The sequence below is a fragment of the Dipodomys merriami genome, unplaced genomic scaffold (assembly GCF_024711535.1).
Source record: "Dipodomys merriami isolate MVZ:Mamm:240054 unplaced genomic scaffold, mDipMer1.0.p SCAF_148, whole genome shotgun sequence".
Classification (NCBI taxonomy): domain Eukaryota; kingdom Metazoa; phylum Chordata; class Mammalia; order Rodentia; family Heteromyidae; genus Dipodomys; species Dipodomys merriami.
The window spans coordinates 2,702,715-2,722,530 of NW_027202804.1; positions in this window are offsets into that span (position 1 = coordinate 2,702,715).

Consider the following 19,816-nt stretch of genomic DNA (forward strand, 5'->3'; position numbering starts at 1 on the left):
TCTGGAAGACATGTAGAACCCATCAGAATAGACTCTGCCAGAAACAGAACCGTTGGAAATCGAATGAGCACAATCCCTCGTTGCTCAGTGGTCTCATTGCACAGCTGGCCTCTTCTCCAGGCCCATGCATGGCACCCAGGGCAACTTTCCAGCTAACTGGCCATGGGAAGAAGCAACAGTGTCCTCTGAATGTCATCCATGCTGCTCAGGAGGAATCCGTACGGATTCCCAGGCCTGAACTTGCTCCTTTTTCTAATCCTCCCTTCTCAGAACATCTCCGTGCCTGACAGGGCTGGTCACTTGTCTGGGGTGAGGGTGGAAGGCGGGCCCTGGACCACAGCTGTCTTTCTAGTCTTTCTCTGTGAGGGGGAGAAACCAGACAGAGGCATGGACTTTGATCAACGTCCTTGGGTCCTCCTTCAATAAAAGCTTCAGTCCTGAAGCCTCAGAAAACACTCAAAGCTAGCCTTTTCTTCATGGGAAAAATTAAAAAAAAAAAAAAGCAAGCTCCCTCTCTGCCTTGAAGGTGGGACATTTTTTGTCCTCCGATCTTTGCATGCACAGGTAGCAAAGGCTGCCCGAGCTCTAATACACCATTAAAGGGGTGGTGATGCAGTCAAAACAGACATGCACTATCTATTCTCCAGTAAGATTGGCTACTTACTGTCCCTATCTGGCAAAAATAAAAGATTCAGCAGCAAATATTCAGTAAGACAGACTTGTTGAAGCAGCTGGCTAATTGTGGACTTTGCAATTATTAGATTTTCATTGCTGGCTCTAAAAGGAAAAAAAGCAGCACTTAAAATGAATGAAATATGCCACAGTGCCTCTAGCAGTGAAATTAAGCCACCTTATTAACTGTGCAACTTTTTTATCAAAATTGCAAGAAATGCTCATTAGGCTTTTTCTGTGAATTCAACGTCATCTTCTGCATCTCTGAATTCCTAGAATATAAATATGTAACTCAAACACCTCTGTTTTCACTGAGAGATAACGAAACAAGACATTTGGAGATTCTGCAATTAGAATACACATTAAAAAAACAAACCAGATCAGGATTAGCTATTTCATATTGTATTTAGTTTACTCCTTATAATGGCTACCTTATTTTTTGCTATTATTAGCATCATAGTCAAATCATTATGCTAGCCAAATTGTACCCTGTATCATTAATACTTTTTTTTTCTTAAATCAGGTGAGACAAGAATTAGCATGGATTTGTTAAAAATGACTTTTCTGGATACAATTTACTTTCTTAAGCTCCCACCAGTAAGTTGCTATCAAAGGCTATATAGGAAACATTCCAAAGTACATGTGTACCAACTCAATCATATTTTTCATATACAAACTTGTCAAGGATCAATGAGAAAATGCATAATTTATATCTCACTATTATAGGAAGCAATCTAATAAGACAAATGTAATTTGAGACATTTTCATTAAAGGTTAGCTATGGTTTTATAAATATTAATCTCCAATTATTAAAGTCTCTAAATGCTTCATAGTAAAAGCCCACTCATTGGTTCTTCATCTTTAGGAATAATCACCCAAAGAAATAGTCATAAAATGAGAAGATGATTGGAAATTTTTTATCACCAGGGTTTTAATCACTTCAAAATGATATTTGGCATTCTCAGCTAGGAGAATGGGGCTAGATATTCAATTGGTGAGATTATGACTAAGAGGATTAGCAATAAATTCACAGGAAAGGAAAACAGCTACCTAGAAATAAGTGTTTGAACTCAGGGATTTTTCTACCTCTTTCCCAGCCAGCCAAGTAAAACCAGAAGAAAAAGAAAAACAGGAAAGCAACTGCCTATACCAATTAAGTAAGAAAAAAACTCCTTCCTTATTAAATCAGTACTAGTTAATTGGTCTATGTCATATTATATCCATCTTGATTTGAAAAAAATCTTCTGAACATCCAGACAGCCTTTGAACCCATAAACAGTCAACAAGTTGCACACAAACAAAGCAAGCTAGGTTTATACCCCCACTACTAAGTTGGTTGATTTAAGTTAACTAAGAGATGGACAACATATTCATTTTGGATTCCATCATCTATTCAAATACCCATATTTATTTAGTCATAAGCCTGTATGATCCAACAAAGTTACTTACAAAATCCATACAAAGTGCCAGGCACCAGTGGCTTATGCCTATAATCCTACCTACTCATGAGACTAGAGACCTGAGGCTCAGGACTGAGGTTCAAAGCCAGTTTGGAGAGGAAACTCCATGAAATTCTTATCTCCAATTTTCTGCCAAAAACAAAAAAACTGGAAGAAGAGCTGTGGCGCAAGTGGTAGAATATTACCCTTGAGCACAAAAGCTCAAGGACGCCACCCAGGCCCTGAGTTCAAGACCCATGACCAGCACAAAACATAATAATAAATAAAATATGAAATTAAAACCTATGCCATTATAAAAACCAGTAGAAATAATGGAGAAGTAGAATTTAGTCTTAAGAGGCATTAGCTATAAACCTAGGGGAGATTGATATAATTGATCACTATTTTCCTTTTTGAACATGTATGATTGACCATATCTTTAAAAGAAGGATTCAAGGTTTGTTTGTTTGTTTTTTTAAGATGAATCTAATACCTAAAGAGGAAATTAAGGGCTGAAATCTAATAAAAGCATTTAGTCTATTTCAACATGAAATGCACAAATAGATCAGTTTATTCAGATCCAACTTGAATGGCGACCAAATCTCTAGAATGTTTGCTCCTCAACATTAGTGGAAATAATCATGTCAAAAAGAATTCCCCATTCCAGATCAAGCAGGAAATTTCACAGACCAAGTAAGTTGTTGTACAAAAGGGTTTCAACTCTACTTGTCAGTTTATGGGTGCAATGCATCTTGATCAATGTACCCTTCATCATTTTCCTCCATATCTCCCAACCCCTCTTATCCCCTCAATTTCCACAAAACGTTTTAATAATTATTTATACCTGCCTATGTAGGCAAGAATAAGTGAACGGTGTGAGTAAATACCTAAATATGAATGTGTGCAGGTGAATGTGAATGAGGGTGAACTGATATTGTGTGTGTGTATGTGTGTTTATCTGTGTTTGGGAGAGACACAGACATAGAGATCGTTGTGTTGTTGTTGTTTGTTATTGTTGTTTTTGTGCCAGTCCTGGTACTTGAACTTGGAACCTGGATGCTGCCCCTGAGCATTTTTTTGCTCAAGACTAGTATTCTACTACTTGAGCCACAGCTCCACTTTGGGCTTTTTAGTAGTTAATTGGAGAAAAATGTCTCATGGGCTTTCCTGCTAGAGCAGTCTTTGAACCATAATCCTCAATTCTCAGCTTCCTGAATGGCTAGGATTACAGGCATGAGCCACCAGCCCCCAGTAGAGGTAGATTCTTTATATGGCTTTGTAGGGTATGTGGGTAGGAATGCGTGGGGCATATGTGTTATAATTTATAATGTGTGTTTAAGCAATATGTAAACTCCTCAAAAGTAACTCATTCTTCTTAAAGTGTTCCACTTCATAAGAATTCCCCACCAACAATGAGTTCTTCCTGTTCACATGTACATAGCAATAATAATTTCTTACTGTGTACATAGCCACTGATTTTTTTTTGGGGGGGGGTCCAGTCGTGGGGTCTGAACTCTGGGCCTGGGCACTGTCCCTCAGCATTTCAGCTCAAGGCTAGCGCTCTACCACTTGAGCCACGGCGCCACTTCCAGCTTTTTTCTTTTTGCTTATATGGTGCTGAGGAATGGAACCCAGGGCCTCAGACATGCAAGGCAAGCGCTCTACCACTGAGCCACCTTCCTAGCCTGCCACTGATTCTTGATAATTTATGAAAATAATTTTAGCGAAACATGAAAAGATTTGAGGATTTTACCACATATCTACAAATGATACTCATTTCTCAAAGAGTTTTGCTGTGGACTAAGACATAGAACAAACAGCCTAAATAACCTAAAAATTAAATAATATAACTATGATCTCTATTTTGCATACAAGATTAACTGTTTTATTTGGTCCAGAAATGTAACTTCTCAAATAAGATCATAGCAGCATTAAGTCCAAAGTCAAACTAACATAAAAGGAAAATGACTTGACTCATTTTGCAAAGATGAAATGCTTTGAGAAATGACAAAATTATTATGTGACTCGTAGGGCAGCAATGAGGCTTCTCTAATTTTTCAATGGTTATTGGGAAATTAGGGAGTAAGATGTTAATGGTCATAGTAAATCCATAATGAGGAAGGGAACGATCATATTAACACACACCATATGTTTACAATCGCTTTGCTATGGTTACTCAGCCATCTCTTAAGGGAAAGGAAAAGTTCGATTTGGACTGGAAGAAGAAATAAAAGTCTTCAAAGGCTGAGGCCAGAAAGATAATCAGGCCAGGTGCTGTGGCTCATGCCTATAATTCTAGCTATTCAGTAGTCTAAGATCTGAGAATCTCAATTCAAAGCCAGCCCAGGCTGGAAAACACATAAGACTCTTACCTCCAACTAGCCACCAAAAAGCTAGAAGTGGAGCTGTGGCTCAAGTGGTAGGACCCTAATTTTGAGCACAGAAACTCTGGGACAGTACCCAGGACCTGAATTCAAGACCCAGGAACAGTACAAAGAACAAAAAATTTTTTTTAAAGATACTAAGTATTGGAGATATGCCTTAAGACATTTCATGGTAAATGAAGTGATTTTGTTACTAACAGATCTGCCCTACAAAAAATTCTCAGTGGAGTTTTCCTTCAGACCAAAATTAAGGAGTTATACAGGTTGAAGCAAATGCATATTTAAAAAAAAGAAATATAATGAAAGTGGTGTTCTGATCATCATAAGTATCTCAGGCATCTGATCTAGATGCCTCACAATTAAAATTAAGACACTTTATTATTTATTTATTTATTTATTTATTTATTGCTAGTCCTGGAGCTTGAAGTCAAGGGCATAGGCACTTTCCCTGAGCCTATCTGTGCTCAAGGCTAGTGCTCTACCACTTGACCCTCAGCACCACTTCCAGCTTTATCCGAGTAGTTTGTTGGAGATAAGAGTCTCACAGAGTTTTCTACCCTGATTAGCTTTGAACCACAATCCTCAATACATTATTTTTAAAAGAAATTCAAATAATACGCACTCTCTTGGATGTCTATAAATATTAATACCCTACCTTTAGAACACTCCATGTATATACAAGAAAACTGAAGACAGCTACAGAAGTAATTTTAGTTAAAATGTATTGCTTAATAGGTTATGCATATGTGCATAAGTATCTATATTTAAATAGATGAAGGTATGTGTGAATATATATATATATATATACATATATATATATATATATATATGCTTCTAAATACCAGATAAATTGATGAGTTGATTTTCTTCGTAATTTCCATTTGGTGGCAATCAATGAATTTCCATTTTATAAAAATGTATTCAAGTAATGAAACATCTGGCACTGTAGAATCATCCCTTAGGCAATAGTGTTCATAGATGTAGTTTGCAGAACTATTTTATTATTTGACAATTTAGAGGAAAAGTGACCTCGTGTTCTCCAGAAGCTTCACATGATAATATGCTTCATTTGTGTCCTGCACCATTTTCACAAAGCATGCATGTTGGAAACTATTAGTTCCCATCCTAGGCTAAAAATATACATCATAAATTGAAGATATATTTCTATACTGATAACCTGCTCAATTCAAACCCTGAAAGACAAGAAGCTATACAGAAATATCCACAAAACACCACTCCAGCATGGCTACTTACCATCGCAATTCAAGAAACATCTTCTCTTTGGTTAATTTCAGAAAAATGCCCGTCACCTTTGCATGTTGCTTTTACTCATGTATTACCTGAAATTATCTCTTCCCTTACCTCCTTTTCTTCTTGTAGAGGTGGCCTACCTGAGTCACTGTTTCAAGACACATTCTCTAACGCTTCCTAGTGGTCAGACCCTCCTGCCAGGACCACAGCTGGACCTCCCAATGACTTGTCATTCTCCTTTCAAAGAAGCTGTTGTTAATGGTGCTGGAATGTTTGTATGTGAAACACAGGTTAAGAGGAATAAATCAGGGCTGGGAAGGTGGCTCAGTGGTAGAGTGCTTGCCTTGCATGCATGAAGCCCTGGGTTCCACATAAACATAAACATAAACATAAACATAAAAAGCCAGAAGTGGTGCTGTGGCTCAAGTGGCAGAGCGCTAGCCTTGAGCTGAAGAACTGAGGGACAGCTCCCAGGCCCAGAGTTCAAGCCCCACAACCAACAACAACAACAAAAAAAAAAGGAATAAATCATTTCAATGGTGTCTTGAGAATCAAGATCATTTGTACAAAAGCAAAGAGACACATAAAGCTTGAATCCTAAATTTAAGTTGGAATGACCTGTATAACCCTTTTTATATATTCTGTCTTCCAAAAAATGTACTTCCTAGTGCTGCTACTATAAAAGAATAGAAACAATTACCAACATGGCATCAACTTAATCAATACCCCAACTAGGCAGGTTGTGGGATACTACAAGTCACATTAGCTTGATAGAAAAATAGCTAATTTCAGGTAAGAAATAGGAAGTACACAGAAATGTACCTGAAGCATCATTTAATAGAAAAATCATAAAATCTATCAAAGAATATTATGAATATATCAACCATAAACCAGCAGGGATTGGATCCCTGGGCCAATGAGGAGATAATTTACGCATCAGTAAAGACAACTGTAATTAAGTGCCCCATTGTTTTCTGGCTGGTAGAGTTTCTGATGAGAAATCAGCTGTAAATCTCACTGATGAAATCTGTTCCTTCCTAAGTGCCATCAGGAGTTTCTTTTAATGCTGGTTGTCAGCAGTTTGACGCAGTTTGAGTCTAGATGTGTTTCAGGTGGTGTTCATGTTTTTTATTCGTTTAGCATGAGGGATTCTAAACTTCTTGTACTTGTGCTTTAATGCCTTTCATTAATTGGGGGAAAATGTCTACCATCATTTCTTCAAACATTTCTTCTTCCCGTCTTCTCTCCCTTTTCCTTTGAGGTACCCAAATTGCCTAAGTTTTATTCATATTATGCATTACCAAAGAACTTAGGTGTTCGGTTTTTCCTTCTTTTTTCCCTTTGTATCTCAGTGTGGATAGATTTTACTGGTCTGTCATTCAGGTTCACAGATTCTTTATTCTGCTATATCCTGTCCTCTGATGAAACTACTAGAAAATTCATTTACCACTTGACACCTTCTTATAGCTGCCGGGTTTATAGATTACAAACTCCAAATCTAATTGTACACGTGGTGAATCTTTTCCACCTGATCCGTTACCCCTGGTCACATTGAAAGTCCCTGTGTGGTCATTCTAACCGCTAGGCTGGAGAAAACCTGTTAACACTAGGGAACAGACAGGAAGCTAAGAATATGTCAACAAGAAAGACAAACGACCTGGCCAAATATCAGGGGGACATCGGATGACAAGATAACATTATTCCTTGGGGTATGGCACCAAAGAATTTACTGGTGATAGAAGAAAAGAACGTGTGTTGGGTGAGAAAGGGTGAAAGGTAGGTTGCAGCTAAGGAGAGAGCATGGGGTGAAGTTGAAGAGTCTGTGGACTTTTCACGATGTAGAGCAGAAGTAGGATGTGACTATAGCTAAATGTGGGACAAATGCCTACGCAAAGGGGTAAGAGCAGAGGAAGGAGCTAAAGATAACAGCAAGGGGAGAGGTCTGAAGAAACCAGGTCCTATAAGAACTAGAAGGAGCCATGTGCCAATCGCTTACACTTGTCATCCTAGCTTCTCAGGAGGCTGAGATCTGAGGATTCCATTTTGAAACTATCCTGAGCAGGAAAGTCCATGTGAGTCTTACTTCCAATTAATCACCATGGGCTGGGAAGGTGGCTCAGTGGTAGAGTGCTTGCCTTGCATGCATGAGGCCCTGGGTTCGATTCTTCAGCACCACATTAGCAGAAAAAGCTGGAAGTGGCACTGTGGCTCAAGTGGTAGAGTGCTAGCCTTGAGCTGAAGAGCTGAGGGACAGCTCCCAGGCCCAGAGTTCAGGCCCACAACCGACCAAAAAAAAAAAAAAAACAACCAATTAATCACCAAAATGCTGAAAGTGGAGCTGTGGCTCAAGTGGTAGAGCACTTGCCTTGAATGAAACAGCTCAGAAAGAATACAGAGGCCCTGAGTTCAAGCCCCAATACCAGCACAATTAAAAAACTGAATTTGAAGGAAAAAGAATGAATTGGCCCTGCGTGTACAAAGAAGAAATAAGACGATGGTAGAGATAACAATATTACCATAAACACATAATCACTCTTAAGATTAAGGATTATATTATCCATGAAAATATGAAATTATATAAACATTTTATCCTAACTCCTTTTGTGGTACTTCAGTTTCCAACTCTTTTCCACTAGAGGGATTGGATTATACCATTCAAGCCAGAGAGCCAACTCTGACATTCAAAAGATATATGTCCAAGTCATCAAAGCCAGGTAACAAGTCTCAGGGCTAGGCAAATACTGTATATACAGAATGAACCCTATTAACTGTCATGAAGATACTTATGATGCCCGGAGTTATAGCTCAAGTGGAAGAGTACTTGTCTCGCATATGCAAAGGCCTGGATTCGATTCCCCACCACTACAAATTAAAATAAAATAAAAATAAAGACACCTCCAATGAAAAAACATCAGTGATAATTCTATAATGACAAAAAGCAACCTAATTCCTTTTCCCAAGGCAGGCTCAAGATAAGAGACAAGAACAGCTGAATGACTTACAAATATTTCCTAGACTTTAAGCCCAAGCTACAGGGATTTTGTGATGTAAAGCAGGGATAAAGTCTACAGTCTTTGTCATCTCATTATAAATCGCTTCTTGGACTATCAAACATTTCAGTTTAGTATTTATTTTTCATTCAATCGCCTGAGAATATATTTATTCGCTTATATCCTTTTCGTGCCAGGTACATCTCCTAAATAATAAATAACATTTTTGCATCTTCTCCATCCCACTGCTGAGGGAGACAGAGTTTGGTGATAAGTGCCAGATAATTCTATCTGTTGTAATTCAAGGTTTAAGTCACACACGTTCGGGGATTTTTCCACAGAATGCAGCTTTGCTGTCTCCAAGTATTTAAGAATAAATACACTGAAGATAATACAAATTCAAATACATAATTTAACTTAGAATACAACAACAGGCGAGCTAAAATCTTATGCTCAGTGGCAGATTCTTTTTACCTGGGCTGTTTCAATTTCTTGTTTTGTTATAAAAGAAAAACAAAACAAAAAAAGGCATTCATATCCATGCTATATATGTTTCCACTATTAAACTTTTAAGTCTTCAAAGTGATGCATGGACTTTCTGCCTTCAAGGAAAGTTGAGTCTAGATCAAAAATGAGCCAATTTGATGTGTTATACTCTTAAGATATTATTTGTGTGTGTGTGTGTGTGTGTGTGTGTGTGTGTGTGTACAACAACAACAAAAAAAAAGGTCTTTGGAAGATATATGAATAACACTCTCTTTTCCAATTTTTTTTTCAGTACCTGTATGTGAGGATTAATTTTGGTTGCCAACTTGACTAGACTGAGAATCACCCAGAAGATTAGTAAACTCACACTTCTGGGTACATCTGTTAAGGATATTTCCAGAGACATTTAACCAAAAGAGGCAAATTCAGGTGAGTGTGGAGCCTCATACCTGCAGTCCCTGCCACTGGCAATGATCAGAAAGGTCATAGTTCAAGGCCAGACTAAGGAAAAGGTTATCAAGGTCCTTATCTCAATAATAGGGTGGGGCATAGTAAGGATTAAGGTCTGAAGCAAAACTCCAGACACTTTTTGAAAAGAGAAGCAAATAAAGGCTGGGTGGTAGCATGCCTGCCTACCAAGCACAAGGCCCTGGGTTCAAACCTCAGTAATACCAAATAAAGAAAATACAAGATGGAGAAAGATGAGTCTCAATGTAGGCAGCCTGGCGCCCTGTACTCCATGGAACAAAGAGAAGGAAAGAAAAGGAACACTGAGCCCGGGCATTCATTGCCTCCCCAGCTCCCTCCTTTCCCTCATCCCCCCCACACACACCCCACCAGCATGAGATCTGTCCTGCTGGCTCAGGCCCTGTCCTCCACAATACACAATACACTCAAACCTCTAAACCCTCATCCACAATAAACCTCCCTCCCTTTAGGTTGACTTGTGTTAAGTGCTTTCTCACAGTGACAACAGCCTGGTTAACACATTGTGATACTGTCAGCTATGTGTGGTGGTTGTTGTTGTTGTTTAATTATGGTCGATTTTCATAATGAAATATGCCACGAGTTTTGCGTTTTCTAAAGGCCTGTATTTGTCCTCCTCACTGCTGACTTTTAGTATTTCCTTAGCTGTTTCCATCTCTAGCTGCTACTATATAGATATATATAGTTTGTTTTTTATTTTTTGGAGTGGATCACACCATTGTCTTCAATGCTTCTGTTAAATAGCTGGTGTCTTTATTATGAGGATTTCTTTTAATAATAATAATTTTCTCCAAATAAAACAACTGCTCTGTCACATAAGCAATAATGTGAGCTGTTCCTCTGCAATTTTCCTACATAGACTATTTGTGATATTTTATGTTTCTCCTTTAATTGAGGGTTTATGCTTTTATATTATAAGTAGGTAAGGTTTTGTAATAATTACACTATTGATTTCTATTTTTATTGGCTCTCATTAGAAGGGTGGCCTATAAAGGCTCTGAATTTTAATGCATTATGATCTTACTCATTTTTTTATAATTACATATGCCTGTGAACCAAAAAAAGAATGCTTATTCTTTGCACATAGGCTTTTAGTCCATATTGCTTTGAGCTTTTAGTTGCATGATTTAAGGGTAAAGAAGCCTGGGTTGTTTTGTGTAAGTGTGTGTGTGTTTATTGAATTGCTCATTAGTAGTATTCTCATGAACGTTATTAAAACTTATGGCAATTGTCCTTTTAAGTAAGCCCGGCGCAAAGACACATAGGTCCCCTGGTGTCCGAGTCATTCCTGTGCAGTCTACAGCAGTCCCTTTCATCCACCCTCATGGTCATATGACTGACCCAGAGCCAAAGCTCCACCCCACCCACTTTGTCTCCAGCATACCCCACAATACAACTGTAGCTTGGGGAAATAACAAAATGCGATACTGCTATGCAAAGCTTGATTTCTTCTGAATGCTGGAAAAGCAGAAGAAAACATAATCAAAGTATTGTAAGCTGGGGATTTCCTATGTCCAATTCTTACTATCCTCCCCCATTTAGATGACTCCACCTTTCCATTTTACTTGAATCGCCTCTTCTTATGACAGGACAGACTGCTACAGCATCTGCATCTTGTATTATTCTCCAAAATATTTTTGTTCTAAGAGAATAATGATCCCTTTGCTCTATATAGGATTCCAGGAGTTTTGTCATTGTGCTCAATCATCTATGATAGTTGCACTGATATCTTCCATTTAATTTGAAAGCTTTAATTTAGGTACCAAATGAATGGAATATCAAACCCATTAAGTCTTTATTCATCTTTCTTCCATCTAAAGAAGGGCACCATGATTCCTTTCTTTATTATCCAGTCATCTGCATTGAAGGGATCTTCAACTTGGATTTTTACTTCCTTTTATTTGTCTGTGTCATCGGCTACTTACGTGTGGGATTTTCAAGACAACAACCATGTCTTCACCAGCAATGTCTATTTTTAATTCTTCAATGGATTATAAAGTTCAGAAACTTTGTTCAGAGGGTAGTTGTTTCATGATGGTTCTAGTACATCTGACCTGTTGTTGTTGTTGTTGTTGTTGTCTTAATGCTCTGGATAAACCTCCATTGGTGTTTTTCCCTTCAAATTCATCACCTATTTTACTAAGTCGTAGGCAGCCTGAGTCCCACCAAATGCGTAATCTGCAAGCTCAGACTAACATCAGAAGCACATGCAAAGACTTTAAGGCACATGCGTGCCATGGGCCACAGCCCCGACTATTTTGATGGAATTGCTCCATCACATCCCAGCATGAAGACTTTCGGTTCTAGCATGCATTCAAACATTGGCGTCCACAGTCCTGCAGGAATGGCAAGAAACATTCACACCATACCCTTCTTTTCTTCTCTGTGCTGAGGCTTGAACTCAGAGCCTCAGAGTCACATTTGGCCTTTCCGCTTACAACTGAACCATGCCTCCACTTCCAGCTTTTTACTAGTTAATTAGAGAGGAAAGTCTCATGGGCTTTCCTCCCTGGATTGTATTCAAATCTCCATCCTCAGATCTCAACCTCCTGAGTAGCTGGGATTACAAGTGTGATCCATGAGCCCCTGAATCATGCTGTGTTTTTTTTGTTTTTTGTTTTTTGTTTTTTTGGGTCCGGTCGTGGGGCCTGAACTCTGGGCCTGGGCGCTGTCCCTCAGCTCTTCAGCTCAAGGCTAGCGCTCTACCACTTGAGCCACAGTGCCACTTCTGGCTTTTTTCTGTTTGCTTATGTGGTGCTGAGGAATCGAACCCAGGGCCTTGAGCATGCAAGGCAAGCGCTCTACCACTGAGCCACCTTCCCAGCCCCATGCTGTGTTTTTCTGTATCAGCCACACAGTCTGACAAGTACCTCTGGGCCACTGGCATAAACCACCCAGCAACCACTCTAGAATCAACAGGAACGTTCTTCTCTCTAGAAAGACTTCATGGGATCTATGGGGGATGGGTGGCTCTTTCTAGACCATGGGAAGGAGAGTGCTTGAGGTGCACAGCTCCAGAGTTAAACCAAGAGGCCTATCCCATCACCAGCAACATGGCCCCATTTTCTGGCAAAAGAGAGGCCTGGGCCCTCAACACCCCCCCCCCCAAGAAATGGAGTCCTCTGTACAAGACAGCTGGATTCTGGGAAATCTTGCATTCTAAAGGGATCTTTGACTGCCTTAAGAGTACCTGCCTACAAATCAATTGTGATTTAGAAGTTAATTCTGATACTTCTTGGTTTATGAATACTTTTTTTTTATAAGTCATGGGAGCTGAACTCTAGGCCTGGGCACTGTCCCTCAGCTCTTCAGCTCAAGGCTAGCGCTCTACCACTTGAGTCACAGCGCCACTTTCAGCTTTTTCTGCTTATGTGGTGCTGAGGAATCGAACCCAGGGTCTCCTGCATGCAAGGCAAGCGCCCTACCACTGAGCCACCTTCCCAGCGCCTCTCTCTAGTTATTACAAACTGGGTTTTTTTCTGTTTAAATGCTGAGAATTTCCACTGTGAGGGATTATAGCCAAACCAGAACCTTGTCATTATTGAGAATAGCCACCACTGCCTGGCATATCAATGGTCAATAAATAATGGACAACTAAAGTACACACACACACACACACACACCCCACATTTTCTTTTTTTTTTTTTGTGGGGGGAGTCCAGTTCTGGGGCCTGAACCCTGGGCCTGGGCGCTGTCCCTCAGCTCTTCAGCTCAAGGCTAGCGCTCTACCACTTGAACCACAGTGCCACTTCCGGCTTTTTCCTTTTTTTGCTTATGTGGTGCTGAGGAATCAAACCCAGGGCCTAAGGCATGCAAGGCAAGCGCTCTACCACTGAGCCACCTTCCCAGTCCTACACACCACATTTTCTTGATCCACTCACCCACTATAGGGAAAAATTATGTTAAGACTCAGAGAGATGTAAGACACATTTTCTCTCCTCTATGGATGGAAGTTAGATCTAAATGTAAGCATATATGACAATATATCCAAGCACGCTGACTGAAGTATGATGTGCATGCAGGGGAGGATTGAAGTGGTGTAAAGTCCCTTGAACAACTGACAGTTCTTACCAAGTGAATACCAGCAAGCTGAAACGAAGGCCAAGGGGTAGATGGAGGGAGGGAGGAAGGGTGGGCGAATGCTGTCCCCATATTCAAAGTACTGAAACTGAAAACTGAACCGGGTAACTTGAGGAGAAGGGTGGGGTCTGAGAGGGTGGGAGAGAATAATGGAAGGGGTGACACTGGCATGTCACACACCGACGGGCGGAGTGGGAACTCCTTTGTACAAGATAATTTTAAAGATAACTTTAGAAAGAATGCTCTTTTTCACGCTCCACCTTCTCTTTGGGGCACTGAAAGATTAGCTGACGAGTATAAAATGCTTAATAGAGCTTTTTCTGCAATTAAAACCAATCACCACTCTTAATTCACTTGATTCAAAGTCCTGCTTCTTTCAAACAGACCTAAATATTTCATAGCTTCTTCTCTGCTCTCCATCTTGCATTTCAATGATGAGAATTAATATCAAATAAGTGCAAACTTGCCAGGCATGGAAGTGCAACCCTGTAATCCCAGCACCCAGGAAGTCAAGGTAAAGAAAACTCCAAGTTTCCAGCCAACCTGAATTACCTAGTGAGAACCTATCTTGAGAAACCAATGGCTCGAGCAGGGGCTTGGTGGCTCATAGCTGTAATCCCAGCTACTTGAGAGGCAACCCTGTCAAAACAGTTAGAGACATCCTCCTCCACCGCCATCTCAACCAGGGGCTAGGAGTGGTGGCATGCACCTACCATTCCAGCATACTGGCCATCCCAGTGGAAATGCAGGATCACCATCCAGGCTAATCAATGGAGAAACACAAGACCCTCTTATGAAAATAACATAAGCACAAAAAGGTCTGGATGCATGGTTCAAGTAGTAGAGCACCTGCCTAACAAGCCTAGGGCCCTGGATTCAACCTCCAATACTGACTGCCCCAAAATATTTTTTTTAAATAAAAGAAAGGGTTTCAATGTAATTCAGTGGTAAAGTGTTTGTCTAGTATGCACCAAGATCCTGGGCTAGCTCCACAGCACTGTGATATGATAGATAGACATAACAGATATAATTTTATTCTTTGCCAGTACTATTCTCTCTTCCCCAGCTCCTTCTCAATACTTTGTGTAAGGGTAATATTGTCATTTAAGGAAAGAATGGTACTTTGCACTTCCATGCCACTTATTTTTTTTTTTTTTACACAGTGGTTTCTAAATTATCCAGACGTTAAAAAAGAATGGCTGTCGGATTACACCACAGAGAACGCAAGCCACCACCCGTGAACTGTTCTCTAGAAATGCTGCAGAAGACAGCGTTCCCAACGTTGAACATAATTAGGTAATTCCCGAAGCTTACTCTGACTCTAAAAGCTAATAAATGCCTCTCAAACTCCTGTATACTTCCACGTCCCACACCACGGAATAGGGAACTCCAAACTATTCAAACTAAAACCAATGTCATATAATAATTCTTTTTTTAAACACTGGTTTTTCTGTCTGCACACACATCTCCCTAGAAATCTGGACCCAGAACCAAGACAGCTGACTCAATTCATTGACGTTCAAAAATCTCTCACTGGTGCTTTGGGATAATTACCTGAAGAAGTACTAATGGCGTTTACATTTTATTTGGGTATGACTGGGCTTCTTTTAGAGCAAAGGCTCTAGGTTCTAAAGTGCCTTATGAAGAATTGATGAGCCCCATTATTTAGGAGGTAAGAACCAAAAGAACTCGGTTCACTCTGACTAGCTAGTGCCAATGTTTGTGCTTACAATTAAGGAAGGAAAAGGTCAAAATCTCAAGTTTAATGGGAGTTACCCCCCTGAGGGGCTCTGTCTCCAAAAATAATCATCGGAGAGAGGAGCCCTTCAAACACAGGAACTGGATGGAAATATAATTCAGTTCTTTCATTGTATGCGCCAGTACTGGGCTGGAACTCCAGCTGGAACTCTACCACTTGAGCCACATCTCCACTTCTAGCTTTTTTTATGATTAATAAGAGTCTCACAAACTTTCCTGCCTGGGCTGGCTTTGAACCATCATCCTCAGATCCTGATTGGCTAAGATTACAGACGTGAGCCACCAGGCTCTGGCTATGATTCCACTCTTAAAAAACCTGAGGAGGTTTGAGACCAGCTTGCTTACTGGAACACAAACACAACAGCTGCTGACTGTTGAGAGGTAGGGCTGAAAACAAGAGGGCCTTCCCCCAGCCTGTCCACGAGGACTAGTTGTGTTAAGGATCATCAGACCCTGCCTCTCTGACCAACTTATAGTCTAGAAAAAGAAATGGTATTTTGAAGAAGTAAAAATAGAACCCAATCTAAGCCTTAATAAAGATACTTAGGACCCCCTAAGAAGAGGACCAAGAAGCCTAGTGATCAGAAAGTGGATTTAAAGAACTAAACTCCAGCACTGAGTTTGGAGACGGTTCAATTCAGCATAGGGGTAATCAGTTAATACAAGCTCAACCTGATGGCTGCGTGTGTCGCTTTTCCTGACAGACAACTGATGTCTTCAAGCCCGTTCAAGGGTTACCTTTGCCATGTTTACATCCAATGTTTACCCAGAACGAGAGGAGGAATGATGATTCACTAACAAACTTCAGCGATGCATTCCTAAGTTCCTCCACAAGAAGGCAGCAGCTTGTATCTCCTAGGCCTGGCTGAAAACAAAGCTGGATTCTGTGAAATTAAAGGTCTCTGATTCTCTGATATTGCCAGTCTGACCCTTATCGTTCATGAATTTGGCCCTGGGGGGTTGTCAATAATGAATGATTCAAGATGCAAGTGCAGGAAAAAAAATAAACCAGCCTACCTCCCCATTCCAGTACATTCCAAATGCTGAAAATCGTCAATCCAAATGAGAAGCCTCTTGGCCCATTTGCATTCATTCCCCTCCTAAGCATTTGCTCTATACAATGATCATAAACTTAGTGACTTACAGTTCCGCAGATGGGAAGTCTGACGCAGGTCTCCTGAGGCGAGCCACGCGGGCAGAGGCCCAGTTCCTTTCCCCAGGCTTGGCTCCTTGCACTGAGCTTTGCTCCCCGCCTCTGAAAGGTGCGTATGGTACCCACAGCCCTTGGCCAATAGGCCAAGAGTTAGTCTGCCCCTTAATAAAGATCAGCTGTACCATTCTAGCCACGCAGCCCCTCGGTCTCTCCCTCTCCCTCCTTCCTTCTCCCTTCCCCTCCCTCTCCTCCCTCTCCCTCCCTCCCTTTTTCTCCCATTCTTCCTCTCCCTTTTCTTCCTTTCCCATCTCTCTCCATCTCCCTTCACCTCCTCCTCTCCCCCTTCCGTGTGTGTGTGTGTGTGTGTGTGTGTGTGTGTGTGTGTGCTGGTATTAGAGTTCACACTCAGAGCTGCCCACTCTGGCTCAACTTTTTCATTTAAGGCTGGCACTCTACCACTTGAGCCACACCTTCCGGAACAGCTTTTCAGTGGGTAATTGGAGATAAGAGGCTCACGGACTTTTCTGCCCAGGCTGCCTTCGAACTGCCATCCTTAGATCTCAGCCTCCGGCTTCCTAGCATGCCCAATGACCTTGGGTTTTTTGTTTGTTTGTTTGTTTGGAAATAAAAATGCTCCTAGGCCCTCTATGCTTAGATGTGATCACTGTATTGACAGATGGAGCAAGTTCCCTGCCCCGGGTGGGGTGGGAGGCAGTGGGGGGAGGGGGTGAAGCCCCCCATTGTGGGTCTTCTCCCACATCTGGAATGCAATGATGGAGATGTGCCAGGCACAAAGCCGGGACTCTGGCTTTGAAAGAGTCGTTACTCTTAGAACGTTTTTATTTGGATCCTTTTAGCCTCAGGGGGGAAAATGTTTATTTGATTTCTTATTTTTTTATTGTCTACATACCTTTGGTGACTCCGTTCAATTTTCTATCCCTTCAGGTGAACTAAACATAGCAACAGCAATGACCCTGGAAATCATGAGTAAAATAGCCACAGGTCACATGCGTGTGTGTGTGTGTGTGTGTGTGTGTGTGTGTGTGTGTGTGTGTGTGTGTGTGTGCTTGGCCTGAAAAACAACCCAGGAAATCAAGTACCAAACCCCAGACCCACCTCCAGGTCTGGGCTGGAGCTCATAAGCCTTGAACTAACTTCCCAGAGGAACCCACAGCTCTGGGGCCTGGAGTAAATTCTGCATTTCTCAACCCTCACTAATCTGCATCATGAACATTCTCTACTAGAAGGATTAAATGCTTCTCTCCTGGGTAACATCCATCCAGATGCATTGTATTCTTTTTTTTTTTTTTTTTGGGGGGGGGGTCCGGTTGTAGGGCCTGAACTCTGGGCCTGGGCGCTGTCCCTCAGCTCTTCAGCTCAAGGCTAGCGCTCTACCACTTGAGCCACAGCACCACTTCTGGCTTTTTTCTTTTTGCTTATGCGGTGCTGAGGAATCGAACCCAGGGCCTCAGGCATGCAAAGCAAGTGTTCTACCACTGAGCCACCTTCCCAGCCCAGATGTATTGCATTCATAAATGGCTTTGGTAAATGGCAGTCCTTTGTACAACTACTTAAAGATAATAACTTTTTTAAATTAAAATAATTGTTTTTTATAAAGCTTCCTTCCAGCCTGAATACTCCAAATTTTCAGAATTTATATTCTAAATTGGGGGGGGGAGGGAATTTGTGATTTTTAAATTAACATTTCTAGGTTAGAAAGAAGAATCAATGATTATCTTTGTTTGTTTTGTGCCGGTTCTGGGGCTTAAACTCAGGGCCTGGGCACTGTCCCTGAGCTTTTATGCTCAAGGCTGGCACTCTACCACTTGAGCCACAACTCCACTTCTGGCTTTTTGGTGGTTAATTGGAGATAGGAGTCTCTCAGACTTTCCTGCCCAAGCTGTCTTTGAACTGAGATCCTCAGATCTCAGCCTCCGGAGTAGCTAAGGTTACAGCTTAATGATGATCGTGTTTTAGGTTGCAGTCAGCATCTGCCCTCCCGTGAGAGAATGATGCGTGGGAACTGGAAGCATTGTGGATAGAGTTCGACCTAACCCAGAAGCAGGTTGTACTTTTTTTTCCCCAAGATGCTATCTTAAGGTCCACTCCACACTTTCAATTCAAGAATAAAGAGAATGACCGATGAGCATGGACGTGTTTCAGCTTGTCACTCTCTCCACAGATAAAAGGCAGACCTGAGCCAGGCTCCCTGTCAAGGCTCCTGCCCACACAGCCGCAGGAATTAATATGTCTCATTTCTGCCATCCTTTGCTGTACTCCAACCTGGCTCCATGATGTGTTGCCTGGCACAACCACAACAGGCAATGAATGACATAGTCATCCAAGGATTCAGATTCACCTAATCTGAATCCTGAAAACACATTTTAAGACACAATTCACAATGCAATACACCAAGGACAATAATTAATAAATGCTAACACAAGAATTGTAAAGATCAACCTGGGTGCCCTGTGGTTCACACCTGTAATCCTAGCTACTCAGAAGGCTGAGATCTGAGGATCTTGATTCAAAGCCATCTGGGGCAGGAAAGTCCATGAGATTCTTTTCTCTGACTAACCAGAAAAAAGTGATAGAGTGCCAGACTTGAGCAAAAATAGTTAAGGGACAGAGACTAGGCCCTGAGATTGGCACAAAATGAAAGAGAGAGAGAGAGAGAGAGAGAGAGAGAGAGGAAAAGAAAGAACGAAAAAGAGGGAGGGAGGGAGGGAGGGAGGGAGGGAGGGAGGGAGGGAAGAAAAGAAAGGAAGAAGGAAGGAAGGAAGGAAGGAGGGAGGAAGGGAAGGAAGGAGGGAAAAAGAAAGAAAGAAAGAAAAAAGAAAGAAAGGAAGGAAGGAAGAAAGGAAGGAGAAAGAAAGAAAAAGAAAGAAAGAAAGAAAGAAAGAAAGAAAGAAAGAAAGAAAGAAAGAAAGAAAGAAAGAAAGAAAGAAAGAAGGAAAGAAAGAAAGGAGAAAGAAAGAAGAAAGAAAGGAAGGAAGGAAGGAAGGAAGGAAGAAAGAGCTAAAGGAGCAAGAAAGAAAGGGAGACAGAAAGAAAGGAAGGGAGGAAATGATCAAATGAACTCTGTGCTGTTACAATGCCTGGCATTTTTAAGGAAAT